Source organism: Plectropomus leopardus, chromosome 15 (assembly GCF_026936395.1).
Source record: "Plectropomus leopardus strain MGB_pleo_1.0 chromosome 15, ASM2693639v1, whole genome shotgun sequence".
In the NCBI taxonomy this organism is placed as follows: domain Eukaryota; kingdom Metazoa; phylum Chordata; class Actinopteri; order Perciformes; family Serranidae; genus Plectropomus; species Plectropomus leopardus.
The window spans coordinates 12,948,982-12,969,353 of NC_142190.1; positions in this window are offsets into that span (position 1 = coordinate 12,948,982).

Consider the following 20,372-nt stretch of genomic DNA (forward strand, 5'->3'; position numbering starts at 1 on the left):
TAACACTTCTCTTTTTTTCAGTTTGCCCATAGCTTGAATGGTTTCCTCTTATTCAAATGAGGCCAGTTAAAGTTATAAACCATTTTTCATTAATTTTTTTATACTCTTTATGGTCAGCTTGCTTTCAGCAATAGCCAATGTACTCATTCTGTATCTCCTCATCTCACATATAGTGGTACCTATAAAGTCATTTTCATTGTGAGTGGCAAAGTACACCATTTCTGTGATGAATTCAAATTGCCTTCACTGGAGATTCATATAAAATTATGAATGCATGGTATCCAAAGCAACTGTTTCTAATTTTATCACATTGACATCGATCTACCAGACTTTTATTACATAATGCAAATCAGACATGCTACTACCACTGCTTCACATTGAGTTTTATTGTGAAACTGACCTTGCAGTAAGGTAACCAACCTTACTGTCTCCGGCTATTGTGTGAAAACCTATTTGCACAGTGTGCAGCATGAAATCAGATTGTGATTGCAATTTAAGATTGCAATTTAAAGAAATCCTATTAAGCTGAGTTCAGTTACTTGCAGTTAATCCGTGACCAGTGCCAACTATAATGCCAAAGGTATTGCCAGTGGCTGCTTCTCAGTAATTGTTGTGCATGTGATGATAAAAAATGTTGAAGTTGAAATTCAAGCCTGGCCAGACTTCTAGTTCCAGACTCCTCAGTGTTCTTGTTGACAATTTGCCCAGTGATTTGAATGGGTCAGGTGCTGTACCTTGTCTTGAAGCATGATTTCAAATGGGGATGGTGTCCTTTTACATCGCTACTGTGCTGCAACCATTAAAAAAAGGAAAAAAAACCAAAACAAAACATATACGGCTGAGAAGGGCTAACGGACACCCCAATCGAGATCCAGCTTGCTACTACATAAAGCCTGCACTGTGCAAAGAGAAAAATATATGAAATCAACACAAAATAATGGAAAAAAATAGCAAATGAAGATTTCACTGACATTACAAGATTCTACAGAAACAAACGTCATGAGGCATATTTCCAAGTTCTTTTGAATTTAATTTCAGACAACTGATATGTGAATAAATGTTGACTGACCTCTTTCAGATGAAATGCTTTCTTCTTTTGTTTTTTGTTTTTTTGTTTGTTTGTTTTTAAGACATATCATTTATTTACCAATTCTTTTTACTCCTCTATTCCTTTAAAATCTACCGCTTTAAAAACACTCTAATGTGGTTAAGTTGGATGAAAGTTACTGGAATTAAAATTAAAACACAAAAAAGAGAAAAAAGCTGGAAGCAAAAATGAATTGACCTAAAATAAACTCTGGAAACTAAACCCAACTTCTAAACCCACATTGCTGTATTAAGTGGTGATCTAAAATAGAAACCATTAAGGTCAACTTCCTCTACCAAACCAAACAGCCCAAACCAAAATCAAAATTCCCCCCAGTCCCCTGTGCAAAGTGATATCATAATGCAACCTAGTGATTGTTAATCGCAGTGCAGCAAGCCGCCCTGTCAAATAGAAGAGACATGGCAGAGTTTAGGTTATATTCTCGAGACGAAATGACTAAAGGGCTTTCAGAGTAATCCCTGTGGCACAGAGCTCAAACTTCACATTCTACAAACAGCATCTCCCTGCAGTTAGGGAGCTCAAACAGTGTGGTGGAGAGGATGAAGGGTGTGAAATGTTTGGCATGCCAATGGGAAGATGGAGGGTTTGGCGTCATACTTAGAAGAAAGGATGAAGGATGGAGTTTGACAAGTGGTATGCGGAGAACGAGGTGGAGACGACTGTGGTGTTACTGTGGAGAGGGGGGATTGTTTTGTTGTGCAGAAGAAGGCAAGACAACACAAGAGTGTTCTTTATCCTCTTGAAATAGAGAAGCTGGTGCTGGTGCTCTTCTACACTAGTAAAGTAAAATTGTGGAAATGCCACTTACCAATAAAGAGTAGCTAAATGAATGTAATCACATAATAAAAGCAAGTAATTATGGTACTTTCAGGCTGAATATTGAAAAGGACTGATAGAGTCAATATGGCAGAACTGTGCATTGAAAAAAAGAGTATGATGATGAATATGTGTATAAGACTGGGGGAGAAATTCACATCGGATCCAAGTGGCCAGAGGGTACATACATTATTTGGGGTACTCGGCGGAGGTTAGGAGCATGCACATGAACTGCTGTATGAACATCAGCAGCAATAATAAGTGACAGCAGCAATTACAGCAGAGCTTTCAGGGGACTACTGCATCAGAAAGCACTTAAATACTTACCTACACTGCCTTACTGCAAAAGATGCTTTGTATAGAAGCAAAAGGATATGTGAGGCAGAGAGTAGAGCATAGCGAGCCCTGTATATATCTCCATTCATATAAACCTACAATGGATGAATGGAGGGCACCATGGGATGCATGGAGAAGTCTAATTGCCCCATTTCAGAGGCAACCTTTGGCCTTATCAAAGCAGGGAAAGCTCAGATAGCTGATTCCATTTAGGTGAGCCGGTTCCAGGGCTTTGGTATTGTGCATGCTCACTCACTGACATGGCTTGATTAGTGTTATAATTCAGACTTGTGCTTTTCCTGCTTTGACAAGTCGAAATCTCTACTGTGAAAATGCCTGTTACTACTGAGGAACCAACATGGTCAGAATTACTCACTAGATCTTAAGCCTCATTTCCACCAAACACTTACAGTGTTATATCATAGATCCATACGCAACCTGTATCTAAATCATAGATTTGTTTTTATTACTTGTTCGTGTCCACAGTGGACAGTACTCTTATTAATAGGTGGTATTTTTACAAGATAGTAATAGCTGCATCACTGCTCCATCCAGCTCCTGCTGTATTAACTCTTAACTCTTCATGGAAAATGTAGAAAATATCCAATGAAAACGGAACGATAAAGAAATAAATGAATATTATATATATATATGTTCTAATGTGTAATAAACTGAACTTAACCTAGCTGCTTGGGCAAAACAGGGCTTAACTATTTGGGAATAAACATAGGCAACCTAATTTTGAAGTAACTTAACCTCTATTTTAAGAGTATCTACCTGAGAGGGAAAATCACACTGAAAGACTTGCACAGTGTCAGACATGTTCCTCACCCTTCTTACATCCTTGAGGATTTTCTGGCAACTTTCTGATCCAAACCTCAGATTTACATTGGTCATCTAAGTCACATGCAGGGGCCTGAGGTCAACTGATGCATCAAGGTGTTTTGCCTGATTTGGAATGCCTAGATGTTGTGGTTTTGTCTGTAGCAATATTTCTTTGAATATTTCTTGATTGAATCTGAAGAGATCTAAAAATCACAATCACTGGTGCTAGATGAGGAAACATAGAAAATGGCCTCATTCCATGATACACAACCATATTTTCTTCCTAAAGAAAGTTGAAATAGCTCCGCTTTTAATGAGAGGAAGCACAGATCATTCGTAAAACCACAAGAAAAACAAAGATTCCAAGGAAACAAATCTGTATGAAACAAATCATAGCATCCTGCACTGACATGTTTGAATGGTTCTACATTGTGTTCAGTGTTCAGCCATGCAGTTGCCATCCAGACTGGATGGCAACTGCAACATGTCACTTAGCAACACGTACACATACAGTTTCTTCTATCGGCAAAAGTCTTCTAGTCTGACCCATCTTTCACAGCACGAGTTTACACACACACACACAACTCGTAATACATAAGTAAACACAGACACCGCCCCTTTTTTTCTCACCCTCAAACTCTCCATCCTTCTGACACCAGGCTGAACTGTTGTCCTTTATTGACTGTGGTGTGTGTGAGTGACAGAGCGAAGGAGTTCAGAACAGTGTGTATGAATGTGTGTGCGTGATGCCTCACACCTTTCTTTGCCAACACAATGCCTCAAGTTGTAATGTATATTTCATGCTTTGTTGGCCCTCGCCGCACGTCGAGCCTCAGCAGCCATCAAACATTCATACTGCAGTAGCACATTTACATATCAAGGGACCCCGCTCAGCCAAATCTAGCTAGAGCGAGTACCTCTCCTTCTCCAATGCGTTATCACTCTCTCCATATGTTTCATGTCTTACTGGCTTTTCAGCTCTCTGCCCTACCCGAGTCCCCCACCCCCCAACACACCCACCCGCCATTTTGTTCTAATCCTCTTTTGTTAAAAGCCTCTTTGTCTTTCCTTTTGTGTTCATTATTCATTTCTTCTATGATTGCTGTAAAACTTTGGTAGGAGGGAAAGCAAAGAAGCGCGCAAATGGTCTTCTGTGGTTGAGGATAGGCAGAAACCTCACAGCTAGATATGCTTAATAAACAAATACATGTAAAAGATTAAACGAACTAGTGAATGTGACAACTTTACAGCACTCTTCTGCTGTGGCTGCGCAGATGTTTATCTTGCAGTGTGAAAGTACTGCTTCATGTTATTAACCATTACAAGTGATGGATTTTCATAGTTTTTAGAATATTTAGCATACAATGTATTTAGCATACACAACAAATACATTTTCCCAAAGATGGTTTGGAAGCCCTCCAGCTTCACGTGAAGCCTCAAACCTGAAACATCTTCAGTCTTCTACCATGTGATTGATTTTAATTTTTTGTTGACATTTGGGGGATGTTTTACTGACTGCTCCATCTATCACGACACCATATCTATCTATCTATCTATCTATCTATCTATATATATATATATATATATATATATATATATATATATATATATATAAGCAGCATTTAATACAGCTGTCAACACAAGTCGGATAATGGCTTAAATTGTGCTTGTGTTTATCACAGCTCAAAGCGTACTTTCTCACATACTTTCTTCATTATCATCAACACAAACGAAGGTCACTAACATGCACTAGTGTGGCTGAACACATCCTGTGTAGACACTAATACAGGACAGAGATTGCTGCTGCTCTGCTAATGTGCTGCTTTCTCTATCCAGCCTTCTGTCTCACTGTCCATGGCCTTGTATTCATCCACCAAGAAGTAGAGAAGGATAAATGCTGAGGATTTTCTGCTCGGCATCAGATTCAAGAAGTCATCTAGAGGTGATGGTGGCGTGTCTTCGACTCCCAAATATTGAGTATGTTGAGTTTTACCTCAGTCACAGCGCCAGGGTGTATGTATGTTGCATTAAAAATATTGCAGTCCTTAGTATTTTCTATACTATTTCAGCTCTGTAATTCTACAGCTGCTTTGCTCCTGACTTCCTCGGCTCCTCACTGCAACTGCACTTCTTCCTGTCATCCTGTTTTTCTCTTAATTTTCATCCTTTCTCTGCCTCAACTTCAGCTTCTATCCTTCCCAAGACTCTTCTGCCCGTCTCTCATTTTTATCCTCTGGCCCTGTCTTCATATTGGTTGTTTTTCTCAACCTCCTCTTCCTTTCACCCCATTTTCTCACCATTCTATCCCTCCTCTTCCAGCCCACATCTTATTTTTGTATCTGTATATGCCACACCATACCCCCCCCCCCCCCTACTATTTTGCAGTTCTCTGCCTTTTTACACCTTGTCAGCAGCGTGTACATTCAAACTAGAGGCACTTACACACAAATGACACTGTCCTTAGCACATCTGTCCATGTTACAGTACATCTCTCTCTTTCTCTATTTCTCTTTCTTTCTCTGCAGGTGTGGATGTCTTGCCATTGCATGGAGGACTTTGCCTGCTCCAGGGTAGGACAAATCGACAGGAAGTGTGTTCTCTACAAGCTCCCCGGTGGCATCAGACTGTGTAGGGCAAGTCTAAATACACTCTGCTGTGAAATATCCACTCTTTGTATCATACCAGCTACTCATCATTTAAACCAATACTGGAGGTGAAGCAGACTTTCCATAAAACACTTTTTTCCCTCTCATAATACATGTCCTATTGGAAGTACAACACAGTACATACTCTAGTAATCATACATGTATAAAACACACAAGTAAAGTTAAAACAAGAGTAAAAGAGTGAAATACGTAACAGTTAGCCTAGCAGTTATTTGGTAGATACTGAGAATGTGATATAAGAAACGTATCAGCTCCAGACAGCTAGTGTACTTGCTAGCTTGGTTAGCAGAATATACAGATAATGTTCCAACAAGAGCATTTGAAAGCAGATAGAGCTGGCAGTGAATTTATGCTTGGACAGAGATCTGATCAAAGATTTGATGTAACAATGTCATTTAAGGTCCATCCACACCAAGAACAATATCTATAACAATAACTGATGAACGATAATGTTCCATTTTGGCGTCACCTTATCTCCTTTGATAATTATAATTACAAAATGGGAATGATTCCAAGGGTGAGCCCAGCTGAATACAGATGTCCTTCTTCTTGATAGCATCTTTGTAAAAACTGTTTGTTGCGGAACTTGTAGGATTTTTTCTATAGATATTTTTCCCTATATCGACATTGTAGAGGGCATGCCTCTCTCACAGTATCGTTCTTAAATCTCTAGCTGAGGAGAGCTGTCTGCACATCCAGCTTCAGTACAGCTTCCTCTTGAAGGATGCCGCAGTCGTACCAGAAATGTCTTTGGTCTCTTTTAGGTTTCTTGTGGTATTTGATCTATTAAAACATGTTTTATTTATTCACATACTGTCAAGCAGTGACATTCATGACAAGCCCCTGTGAACTGCTATGTTTCTTTTGTCATGTTATTTTAAACAAACTGCACAATGACCTGAAAACTTTTATTTTCACAGGCTTATTACTGTGTTTTTCAGACTATATGCGTGTGTCTGTTTTACAAATGCATGATACAAAAACATTCATTCATCCTTCTTTCTTTAAACCATGGGTACAAGAAAAACATTCACCACAGACTGTAGAAAATCAGATGTGGTGTGACACTGACCATGAATTTCTTACTTTAGCATGCCCTTGGCTCAGACTGTCAAAATACTCCTGCAGTGAGTATCTCTGTCGGTTAAAAGCTACCAACATCTAGCACACAACATGTAGTCTGCAGCAGACATGCTACTGGCCAACAAGCTAAAAACAACTATAGCTAGCTAGTGTTAGGTGAACACAGAGGGCTTGACAAACAGCGGCAAGCTGAATGACCAACAGGGACGGTGACATGTTATGTACTACAGGGGCACAGACTCAGCAGTGTTGAGCTGCAGGGTCTCAGTCACTGCCTGTCAAGGCCAAATAGAGGTGAGAAAGGAATTATTCAGTGTTGCTGTCTGAAGACAGCTTGCGGTGTAGACAAAACTGACCCTGAAAGGAAGCAGAGAAATACGTACAGTATTTGTGTTGTAGGTCTGACTGCCAACACATGCCCTCACATATTTGTAGACAGGAATTAAAGAATGTATACTGAATCTGAATGCTTTTAGATGTGCTTAAAAAACACACACAAAAAACCCTGACATCCAAAAAGCATGAATGATGTCATTAGACCTTTCGACTATGGTGAAGGCATGACCCAACATAAACTACAAATTGTTATTTTTCTGAAGAATTTTGAACATTAAATGAAACTATTTGATTTCGAATAACAAAAAGGCTATTAAGACACTTGCTATATATATATATATATATATATATATATATATATATATATATATATATATATATATATATATATATATATATATATATATATATAGTTATATCTTTCTTTAGTATGATTTCCTCTGGCTCTTTTCCATTGTTGTGTTTGCATACTTTCACCTGTCTACTGGATCAGTTTTACATTATGTTGTTTAAATAAAGAATGTGGAAAAAAAAGCATGACCCGCCCTACTTTGCCTCCGACTGGCTAGTACTTGTCTTTGTTGGTTGGGTTGGTTGGTTTTAGGCATTAGAAGTAAGACTGGTTAGCGTATCAGGGTAAGAAAATCAGAGGGGGAGCAGGGCAGGTTGTGGCTTTGCCATAAGGTCCGATAATTAAGTAGTCTTGTGCTTCTGTTTGTGAGAGTGTGTAGCCTATTTTCTGAGAGAAAAAAAATCTGAAAAATGTGTATTAGGTTTTGGAATACAGGGCTGTCTACTAAATGGTCTTTTGGTCTATTGGGGTTTTGAGATTATGAGCCGGCACCTGAACAACACTGGAAAGTTTCTTAAGTTTTTTCTGCTATCTGCCCCCTTTCACACATTTCACATAGTCTACATGTATCTATATGTTCTTATTTCCTTCTAACACTCAAGGCAGTGTTTCTGTGTGTTTCTGTGTTGGAATCAATACATGAAATCATAGAATCAATATGCACTGTCGGCACGCTGAAGAAAATTTGAGAATGCTGAGTGTCTTTCACTGTCTTTCACTGAGCTTATCATTTCCTGTAGTCATCCTAAAAGATGGAGCTTTTACAGATTTGACAAATGAAATACTGCAGGTCTGGGTACTGACACTTCAAATGTAATTTAGAGAAGTCCCATAGCTTAATCTCATGGTTATAATTTGCATTCACAGCTGGGAAAACTACTTCTCTACAGATACAGCTCTTTGGTGGTTGTCAGCGTCAAAGAGCTTTTGATTTAATAGCAGAGAAAATTTCAACAACTCCTTTGCTTCCGAGGACTCAATGAGAAGCTCTTGAAGGGCTTTGGTGTTAACTAATCTGTAGCGCTCTGATTTCTTCACTTCCTCTAGCAAGCTGAAACCTGGAATATTAAATAACACAAATTGTCCTGGGAGATAAGATAATTAATCCAGTGCTAAACAGGAATGGTCAAACCCTGATTTGTTACATTCTCAGTTATTTAAACTGTAAATTCTCATTTGTAAGTTTTCTGTTTATCAATATAGAAACGAATTGTTATTATTTTAAGTCTGGATTATTGAACAAAAGACATACACCCAGAAGCCAGAAAAGGTACGTCACTCTCACAAAAACCAATCATTGTCTGATATGGGAACTACATATGAATGAGGGAACATATTTTATCACAACGCCAGCAAAGATACGTGAAACTTCCAGTGCAGTGTGGACTTGTCAGAAAAGTTTGCAGAAGCATAATGGAAATGTTGAGTTCAAACATAGTAGTGTGCCCAGTTTTTGGATGAAAATTGGACCAATGTGCACACACTGTATCATTGTCGCAGATATAATTCTGTTTCATAATCACTAAACCAGTGTCAGCCACTTCCAGTTACAACCTAATGAGCTAACAAACATGAACAGAAGACAATACTTACCATTTTGATATGTCTACTAGTTGATGATTTTGGTGCACAGCAAACTCCTCATCTGAGTCTGACTGAGACACAAACATGCATGGCTGAATCTCCCCAGTGTTTCCTCTAACACTAGTGCCAGCCTTCTTGATCCATAATGCTATTTCACTGATCAACCTAACGTTCACACTTTGTTTTAGCTCTTTGCCAGTGTTAGAGAAAGTGTTAAGTAAAAGTGAAACAAAGGGCATGCAGCAGTGATGGGTGAGGTGGAGGCTAGATCCAGAATTTCGCAATTGAGAAAGAGTAAATCTTCCTTCCAGCCCATTTTCATTGTTCTTTCACTTTTTGTGTGGAAAAAAATAAACTAAGCATTAATCAACAGACACATTTAAAGTGAACTTTAAACTTTGAGAGACTGTTGAGAAATCAGTTTTTCTGTCAGTTAGATATAGTGAATACCCATGATGATTCTCAGCCACCATTGCTAAGTTTTCACCATTACAGAGAAGTCTGTCCTTAGCAGTATATCTAGAATATAGAATTAAAATACTGTGCCACAGCTGCTGCATTCCTCTTATTCTAACTCAGAATTTGAAGATGAATTGAATGTTTTAAAAGAGTTTTACAAAACTGTGGCATACTTGGCTTCTGGATAACCTTTGAGGTGTCCTGATTTCAGTTATCATTATGTATGTATGTTAAGTATGCAACATCAACAGACTCTGTCCATATGGCAGGTAAACCCACTAAAAAAGAATGAAAGCCACCTCAAAACCTCTAAAAGGGATATCCAATTGAATTTGACTGATTGTCAGCCCAAAACAACTTTGTAATAGATTTCTTTATACATAAATCTCTGATAACAAAATAGCTGCAAGACAGACTTAATCTGAGGTTTGGAGTGAAGATGGAAATGTATCCTAATCACATTAAAAGAAGCTACTTGTTTCTTGAAATCGTGCTCAAGCCTGTGAATGTCTCTTTATGAAATCTTGTTGATATTGTGGTGTCTTCAACAAACTGATTCTCCATCATTAAATGCAACCGAGGAAGCAGGATTTAAGATATTCACAACGGGAGAGACATTAAGATCATAGCACATTTGGCGCCCTAGGCCCCACCGAAAGACGTGAGCTGCTGTGATAACACACAGAACATAGTCGTTCTCCATCACTCACCTGCTGGCTCGACTCATTTATTGCATTTACCTCACTCATCTGTTACTAATGATTCAGGTCTGTGAGGAAATGTCCATTTAGTTGTTTGGTCAATACAGAGGCAGATAAAGCACAGCAGTGACTAAAGTGCCCCAGTCACAATGGTCACAATTACAATGGATAAAAAATCATCTTAAAAATAACTTACAAAAGCAATTTTCAACTGCCATTTTCCAGCTTACGCTGCTGAACAAAACCTGTATGTTTGATTATGTAGTATATGAAATAGTGACTTTGCCATCCAGCTTCTAGACTAATATTCTCTTGTCTGCTTTGTCTGCCACGTACTAACTTCCCTGTCATTTCAGAACCAGCCACTCCCTCTTGCCCTGCAGTAACCCCTTTCCTGTCATTCTCCATCACCTGACCTTCCCCACCTACCTGCACACCTGTTCCCACTTCCTCATCAGCTCTGGAGCATATATACCAGCCCACTCTCATTCATTCCCTGACAGATTGTCTGTTCTGCTCCTGCCTTGTTGGTTTTTTTTTTTAAGAATATATTGTGCTGGCTACCTTGAATATATTGACAAAAAAGAAAGATTCTTCTCGCCTGCTTGGTGCTGTGTTGTTGTGCGGTAACAGCTTGTGAGAACAGCAAAAGAGGGAGCATGTGCATGATTTAAGGCAAAACAGAATTAATTAAATCAAAAATAAGTTATGCCTGGGATATACAAACAAAAAGCAAGTGAGGGTGAAAGTTGGTGCAATCAGTGTTGATTGTGGTGCATGTGGCGGACATGCTGTGGGGTTGCTGTAAAGTGTCAACACAAAAGCGTACCATAAAGTAAAAAACAAACAAAGCTGCAGAGCAGATAATCCAGGTGACTGCACACATCAAGCACACATTGATGGCTTTGCTGAAATGCCAGTGTTCTGTTGTTTCCCTATAATTATTATCATGAGTGCATCATTGCTTTCATTTTTTGTTCTCGTTTGATTCGTTTATTTGCCTACATTTTTATCTCTGACCATCGAAATAATGAAAATTAATTAATTGATATTTGGGATTAACTGGTCCTTTTTTGTCATATTAGATTTTTACTTCATTCACTTCATCTTAATCTTGTCAAAGCAACTGTAACAACATGCTCATTTGTTAGATATTGCTTTTGAGTTGATGTCAGGTGATGTTGACAGCATTATACTAGCAAAAAAAAAAGGTTGGATATGCTTGAAAATTGTCTTTGGATCTGTAGAATGAGCTTTAATATTATAGACAAGTGCAAATCAGTTTCATTCGACATTAGTGTTGATAATGCTGTTTTTTTCTATATAACAAGCAAATGTACATTTATTTTGTAATTTGCCCATTTGTAGTAATCTCTGATTATGGAACTTGCTATTCAACCTTTTCAGTTTCAAATAGCTTTTCACCACAGTGAACATTTTTATCACTGAAACCAAAGTATTTGACAAGCCAGCTAATGGATACAGGCATATTTGTTGATCGGGAGGTGCAAGCACTGCTAAATTTCAGTGTGTTGTGTTCTCTGAAGTGCCTGTGGTGATGACAGCATTGGCCAGGCCATGCAGTTTCTTTTGGCAAAGTCTCCACAAAGATTTAAAGCATTTTGCTTTAGTACTATTAAGTCATTTATTTATTTATTTATCAATATATTGTTTTTAGTACACCTATGTTACAGTAAACTATTAAAGTAATCCTGTTTTTATATTCACTTTTGAACATAAAAGACAAAGACTCCTACCTCCTGTTGGTGGAGGTTCAGTTTGTTATTTCACTTTCAGCCAATACCCTAAAGCGTTAAGCTTATACCAGTGCAGATGGATAACCTCTAGAACACCACCACCCATGAGTGATCCCTGCTTTCAACTGTGGAAAAAATAAAAATAAAAAATAATGACCATCACATTCGATTCAGCCATAGCCTGACTGACCTCAGAAATGTAACCCCATGTTGAAGTGGACTTGCTATTTATTTTTGTAAGCTGAAAACCCATTTCCCTCAGTGGAAATGAAGCCTTTAGTTTACGATAAGAAAAAAAACAACAAAAAAAACGTGAAAACAAAGCACCCACAAAATAACATTTTAAGTCTTGTGTTTGATTTATCCTGTCTTGATATGAGTAGAGGAAAACCATTATGCTAATTTCTGCATCATTAAAGCTGACAGACTTATGTTAATAATGTTAGTGTTTTGTATATGAGGGTGGAAACATGTCTAGTATAAGAGTCTCTTCAGCAGCTCTTCTCTGAATAAGTTTGACTTGTGTGTGGCAGCTCTACAGAGTCTCCTCACTGTCCTGCCAGTCACACTGAAGAGTGTCACTGATCAATCATAGTTAGAAGTGAGAAGCTCCTGACAGATGTTGACGGTTTTGACAATAACATTTCTGTCTTAAACCATAGATGGAGCCATCTTTGGAAATAAACCTCTAATGCACCAGTGGGACAGTCAAAATGTATTGCTGCCAAACTTTGTTCAAACCAACAGAACTTTGTTGTATATACTCCTGAAGATTATATTGCTTCCAAATATATCAAACCAGGCACAGAAATATTGTCATTTAAATGAATTGATGCAATCTGAAAAACTTGAGTCTTGGGTTTAAGTATTTAATTTTGTAAATTAACATCATATCAATGAGGGGCTGTAATTTGCAGATACAAAATCCAGTATCTATATGACACTGTCACAACAAGATGGGAACACAATGGCTGTTTCTGTATGTGCTTTTTATATGTATATTTATCATTTTTGTGCCCTCATGTATTATCAATGACACAAGGAGTCCCTATAGTCGTGGAAAGAACTGAAAAAATATTATGAATAGCTATTTTTTGTGTTTTCATGTGGACAGCCTCAGCATTTCTCACAATAATGTGTCTTGCACTAGGTACACTTTTATTCTTCTATGACTTACTAATGTGTCGAAGATAAGGGCTTGGAACAGGTGTGTCTGTAATCACATGCAGGTGAATGCACAACACATTACATGTAAAGCAATAACACCGGTACCAAGTAGCTGTATCATTGGGAATAGTTGAACTTGTTGTGTGAATGTGTTGAATTGCCCATGTATTTGTAATTTGTTTTTCTTGGCTATGTAGCATTATCATCTTCACAGTTTGAAAGAATTATCTTAGTTTGACATTGTTCTCATTTAACAATCCATTTCTAAAACCATCAAGGTCCCTGCCTCCATTATTTAATAAGTCTGTGAATTGTGACCAATAATCTTCTTCATTTGTGAGTATCAGACAGCAACAAATGAAAAGAATAGAAGCCTGAAATTGAAATGATCAGAACGTCTTCAGCAGCCATGCACTGTACTGTAGTGAAATGCCAGAGTTCAATATAAAACTCTTATAAAAGAATAGAAGCGATGTAGGCCCATGCCTATGTAAACAGGATGGGCATTTGTAAAACAAAAGCTCTGTGTATGTCCTGTTTAATTAAGTTCAGCCCTGAGAGGCGGATGTACCTGAGAGGAAAGAAAGAGCCTTTACTAGAAAAACCTTGACATGGTTTGTTTAAAAAAAGTACTACACTCAAGTGTATTGGACTTCCAGTGTTAGCCATCTCTCTGGTGAGGTACTTTCTGCCCATATGACTGATATCTATTGTGGCAAACACCCATCTTGGCTTGTAATTTGCTGAGTCCAGGGAGTCAGGAGACATGTGACAGGCATGCTCTGGTCTTAACCTATCGGCTGAATAATTACCACTACTCCGCAGCTATACATGGACCCGCTGTCTCACACTAATAGAAAATTACATCCGTGGCAGTGTTGCAGCAGCAGGCTAAGGTCACAGGGGACCTGAGTGGACATATTCGGGTCAGTTACCGCCTTGAGGAGAAGAGTGAGGCCCTCTAGTAAAGAACCACATGTGCAAACAGGATGAGATGGCTCTTGTTGTTCTTACAACACTGTTTTGTAAGACAGACATGCTGATAAACACCCTGTCTGTCAACATCTGAAAACGCATCATGAAATGAACTGTTTCACTTTGAACCTTAAAATTAATAGGCCAAACAGATAACACTAATATAGACATTCCAGATGATTTCACAGTTGCAGGCAAATTTCCAATGTTGGACTAAAAACATTAAAAGTTTTATCTCAGTGCACACTCCCGCTTTGTTGATTGTTTAGGGTAAGGTGGTCTTGAAACTCAGTCCAAGCTGTCTTAAGTTCTTTCCTTGACATCCCAACAAATCAGACATGTTTAATAATAATGTCAGTTTTCAGTCTTGGCTCGTGCAAATACTGAAGCTGATGATGTGAACATTGTAATGTAGAAAAGAAAGAGAGACTAGTGGAGTGTACAAGAGTTGTTTTTTTTAATTAGGTGTGTATCCGATCCACCAAACAGCACTTAGTGAAAATAATTAATTTTTCAAAGAGTTTGCCTCACATTCCCATGGTCTCCTCCCACTATGCATAGCATAGCCTACCACCAGAGGCTGGTAGCAAGTTGAGGCAACAAAATCCAAAATGTGTAGTTTGTATGCAGATACAGTTTTCTTTATAAATTCTACTGATGCAGAATTGACAAAAATACCTTTGACATATGATGCCTTTTGTGGACATGTAAGGGAGTTTTTGTGGACATGTAAGGGATTATTAATATCTGAATGGCCATAATATTTTCTACCAGGAGCAGGATGGGAAATAATCTCAAAAGGAGTCTTGCAAATAGTGACCACGGAAGGTTACCAGTCTATGCAATATCTAAGAAATCACATTGTCTTTAGATGCAAGAGAATGTCAGACTTAAATCTTTTTCATAATCAAATCTTCTACTGCATGGTCGGCATAACAGGCACAGGTCTACAAGATGTCAATTGTATGAATTGTATCAACCCAACTGCAGCAGATTTTGTCAAAGTTTGCAGGCAGGAGGAATATTCACAGACTAACCAGCACTGAGTTCACAGTCTGACTCCAGTACATGAAAAAAATCTGGTAAGCCAAAATGGCCCTGCAGCACTATCTTTGTTTTTTGTTTTTTTTTATTAAACACACAGGCATTAGTTCGGCATGTACAGAAAGTGTTGACATGAGTGAGTGTGTACAGACCTTGGTATCAGTAGAGTCAAGCAGAACTAATACAGCAACACTTTGAAAACATTGTTTGAGAGACCAATTTGGGCATATCTAACCCTCAGTGTCCCATTGATACAAAGATCTAGGCAACTAAGGCATATCCAACTCCCTCTACCAAAAAGGAGCTCATGCTCTTCCTTGATACCAACAGTTATTGCAATATATATAATATATATATATATATAGCGACATGTAGCCAAGGGCTGAGGGCGGAAGCGAACCCGGCCACTGTGGAAAGGACACAACCCAACTGCCTCTAAATATTATGTTTTGGGTATCCTTCTGCATCAGCTCATTACACTCCGGGATGCATGATGCCAAAAATTAGGCAACAACAGCTCATGGCAGCCAATGCTGGATGTCTATAAACACACATGCTGCCATGGAATGGTTAGGTTTAGATGACAAAGTCATGGACCACATCACATTCCAACGGGAAGCAAACTCCGGACTCCCAAATCAAGATTCAGGATTGTTGGACCCATCCACCTCCCCTCCCAATCACTCTCTTTAATCACATGGTTACCAGCAATGTTTCAAAATGACACCGTCTTACCGTGTCCGTCATGCCACGTTCTCAAGTGACGCCACCCATGCACATACCAGGCAAGTGCCTTCCAGCTTTCAGCCAGCGTATGATAACATTGCGACCAGTTCTGTCCAGACGCATTCTCTGCTGACACTGTCCAGTGGTGTTCCATGTGCATGCAAAAAGGGCCTTTGGCGTTGCGCTCTTATGCCAAAAGCACAGACAAAGCAGCACTATTTTATGAGTTCAGCATGAGAATGGGCTGGACCTATTTGGTTATAATGGGTCACCATGTAGGCACAAAAGAGATTACATTCATCTAGCTTTCCTGTAATTGCTTCAAAGTCCAAATCAGCGCTTAATGAGATGGGCTCTGTTTCTGCAGCCATATCATTTAGATGTACAGTGCGTCATATCAAGGGCACTGATAACTTGTCCTAACTGTCAACTATGTTGCCTCTAGTACATTACGCAACACTTCACACTCATCCATGCCCTCCCTACAGCGCTGAAGTAACTAATTTTCAAACAATCTTCTCAAAAAGTTGAATACCTTGTGGCTCTTCTTTAACTGTGTAATATCCATCAAAGGGTAATTTACAGAGTTAATGTGCTGATATGCTCTGGCTGTTATCTGTTGTACAATGTATCTTCTGATGTTCTGAAAGACAAATTTCACACCAGGGTAGATAAGCTAACAAGATTCTGCCTTTGTTGTTGTTTCACTTGCAACCACAGCTGTCTAATCCCCCCGCTCAGGGAGACAGTGAGCTGGCAGAATTGGTCTCCTCCTGTACGTTTCATGTTTTATCTGTGAGGTGTGACACAGTTTTGTCCCAAAATCTATCTTTGGAGTAAGAACGCACGTTCCCTGTAGGCTTGAAAAATGGCTGTAGAGTTTTGTAGTTTTGTCCTTAATAGAGAATAAAGACAGTGTTCAGCTTAGATTCATGTTGTTGACAAGTTTTCACCGTGGAGAAAAACAAAATGAAGCATGATCCGCTTCTCAGGTGTCTTTCCATATGCTCAGTATATTCCAAAATCTTCTGCACAGTAACCATCTCAATAATGCATTTCCCTCACTAAAATGTTTATTGATATTCATGTATAGCAGGGAAGGGCTGTTCTTAAGCACTTCTCATACGTATCCCTACAAAGAGTAATGCAGTAGAATTGCTATATACCTCAAGTAATCAGGAAGGCTGCATTCATGTGACGAATGTGCTGAAGAAGAAGCAAGCAGTATAAGGAGTTATGGTCCATGTAATGATCTAGGTTTGGTTGTTGGATAGGTAAAAAAAACATAGGACTTTCGCCTAGGAGACTAGTGTTTTTGTCCTGTGTAAAACCAAGCAAGTTAATTAAAGGTATGTTTTCACCATGTTTGTTTTCCCAAACCCAGCATAAATAACTTCACTTGCCTAAACCTAATACGTAACTTCACATACATGATGTGACCATGTCATTCGTGGGTCGCTAATTCATTAAATATAAGAACCATTCTATGTGTATATCCGTAAGATATCATAAGAACCATTGTATGAGGATATGTTAACCAGAGTGGGCTCTCCTCTTATTTTTTCCCCTTGAGCCCTGATTATTGCAGGTGCCCACTACTGGGGCATGCATTTACTACCTGCCTGCCAAGTCAGTGGTTTAATCCAAAGTTTGGCATGGTCTGCAGTTTGTCATGACTGGTTCAGATGTTGTGTCTCGTCACGTTTGGGTTCTCAGTGATTGCAGTTTTTTTCCTGTGCTGCAGCCACAGTGTGTGTCATTGGGGACATATCAGCCTCCAGCCCTTTGTTTTGCAGTGTAGCTGGCTCAACTGCAAGCAGCAGATGTTCACTTCAAGTTATTGCTTAATGAAACTTCAAATTTTCAGTGATTTTGGCTGTCCATGTCTACCATTAATTAAATCTGTAAGCCCCTCCCCCATTATTTTATGACAGTGGTAATGGAACAGTTGAGCAAATGTAAGACTTTTGCATCGTCTCAGGAGATAGTTTGTATATTTGTTGTCTCTGAGTTTTTATTCTACATCTGCTGACTCACACAGACATCTGTAACACTTTGGTGCATAGACACAAGCCATGGCAAGAGAAATAAAGGAGTACATGAGCTCTGTGTCAATAACATAACACTACACACAATAGACAATTGAGTTCACTCAGTTAAGAGTTGTGTAGCTATTTCATCAAATACTAGCATTAAACCTTTGTGGACTTCATATAGCACTATTGTGGTTCTTCCCCTAGCTAGCATGGAAAACAACAGAAATCCAAATGCAGAGACTGTATTTTAGAGTGAATGCAAACTGCACCTTTGAGACTTTTTAAGAAAAATAAAAAAAAGTATATCTTCTCTCTCTGCAACCACAGATGGACTTGTTTCTTTTACTCTATGTCCTGGTGCTCTCAAGTTTACCCTGGGCACAGTATCCCACTAAGTGAAGCATGAAAGAAGATTTTATTTTTTACACTTTTATGCTACTAAAATCATTCAGCAGTAAGAGGTGAGATCAGAGCACAAATCCATTATCCATTCACTACTACAAATAAGAATATGAATGATATTTCAGGGTCCCGAAAGATAAGTGGTGAAAGTTTGTAAAAAGAACGCATTAGTTCTGACACTGATTTTGTATGTCATAGGTTATAGAAAGTACATCACCTCAAAGACTCGCAGTCATTATGCAGTTATTGCATAAAGTGGTACCAGCTTACATTGTTTTAGTGATTGTTTTCCTGCATTGAGGCAGCCTTTGATTTTAGTGTTGTTAAGGACACAATGAAAAGAAAATCCCACAGACTTGAGGTGTTTCATTACACTAAATATGTAGTTACCGTTAGACATCGTTAAGTTTTCATTTTGTCCTGCTCAAGTTGAAAAAAAAAGATTTTAAAAATTGTTCAAAGACACTTGTGGCTTCAGTTAAAATGACAACTGAAATTGTGCACTGGGCAAGCAGCAGTTTGTTTTCTTGCATATTCATTATTTCTTTTTGCTGTACACAGTTGTTAGATCATTATGCCATTATATCACATCGCAAATAGAATCCAGCAAACAGGACTGTTGTGAAAAGATAATGGATGTGTCTGTAATCACTCCATAGTTCAGCGTGTTGTGAATCACCACATAATGAACTGTATTTCAGGTAGTGATGAGGTAACTCTGCCCACTGGGGCATTGATGAGTCAAAGACCTGTGATGCAATTCCACGGTAGCACATTATAATTGTGTGACTTTTGCAACATAACTCCCTGCTGGGGTCATACACCTAAAACTCTGGTTTTAGCCCAAATATGGAAATATGCACTTTTTCATCACATTTATAAAACCTGTTCTGTTTTATGAATCTCAACAAAACATAACAAAGTGTGCATTTATGCATGTCTGTTTCCAACCCAGAATTTTCGATAGATGGACATATTAAAGACAGGTGTTAAATCAACTGTTTATGTAAGCACCTTTCTGTTCCACCAGTCTTTCAAGGAAAGGAAAAGCAGTGAATGAGAATGGATAAGGTGTTTGTGTGTGGGCAGTGGTTATATACCTGGGATGTGGAGTTTATCAGGCTATAGTGGCAAAAGGCATGAAATAACTAACTGTACAAACTGCTCTACATTATCTGCTGTAGTGATAGATAAGTACATTTGTTTCTCAACTTGAGAAGTAAATATTAAAAGTAAATGGAGAACAGCATGGGGAGCATATTCACAAGAAAATGCATGTGAATGCTGTGCACAGCTGCTAATTTGCATCACTTTTGAATGACTTTATATCATATGAAAACTCATTGGCCTTGATGTATGGAAATCATTGCATCTATAGCCATCATTGCACTCAGTTTGTCTAAGAATTCCTTCTGTGTTCTGTGAGGTTTTCAGGAGCTGAATTATCCACAGAGGTCTCTTTGTCTCACAAAAAAAAAACAGACCCAATAATTGTAACCAGTAAAATCGAATGAAGCAATTATATGTAGAAAATCCATATTTCACCCTGTTGAAACATACTATTAAAACTGAAGAAATTCTTATTGATAAAATATGGGTTAAAACTGGATAAGTCCATTTATGTCGCTTCTGGCAGGCAAGTCAAAGGGCATATGAAGCCAGAAGACTGACAGGCGGAGGTGACCAAATGACTTGGACCATGTCCTTGATAGAAAATACCAACGGTTTGAACATTGTGGAAACTTTCGTGATAAAATAAGTACTTCGAAGTTTAAGTTTAAAAACCACTGATATGATATTTGAGCCATTAACTAATCTTTTCAGTTTCTGTTTATGCCTCACTGTCAGAAAAGGTTTCAGTGGAGCCAAAAGGTAATGTCAACAACAGATCATTTGCATTCCAGACTTAGCTCTCATTTCACAAAGTGCTCTGTGGTAAAATATGACAAAAGAGGCAGGTGTGGGAGGGAACGTCACCCTGGGAAGTTCAATTGGAACT